This window comes from Rhagoletis pomonella, unplaced genomic scaffold (genome assembly GCF_013731165.1).
Source record: "Rhagoletis pomonella isolate Grant_MI unplaced genomic scaffold, Rhpom_1.0 Rhpom_scaffold_00007, whole genome shotgun sequence".
Lineage (NCBI taxonomy): Eukaryota > Metazoa > Arthropoda > Insecta > Diptera > Tephritidae > Rhagoletis > Rhagoletis pomonella.
Window position 1 is genome coordinate 5,788,330 of NW_023458561.1, and position 242 is coordinate 5,788,571.

The following is a 242-nucleotide window of genomic DNA, read 5'->3' on the forward strand; positions in this document are numbered from 1 at the left end:
GCTTGTTGGTGATGAATTTGCGGGGAGATGTGCTGTGGTTGTTTTTATGAATGAATTTACTTGGCCTTGAGAAATATGCGCATGCGTTTATGAATGAAATAGTTATTGTTGTATTTGAATATGCGCGTAATTATGTATGTGTGTATGTATGCTGCCGTGAGTTGTACATATATGTACATTTGTATATATGTGCGTGGTAGTTAGACAGCAATATGCACGTGTGTATGGATGTACTTATATAT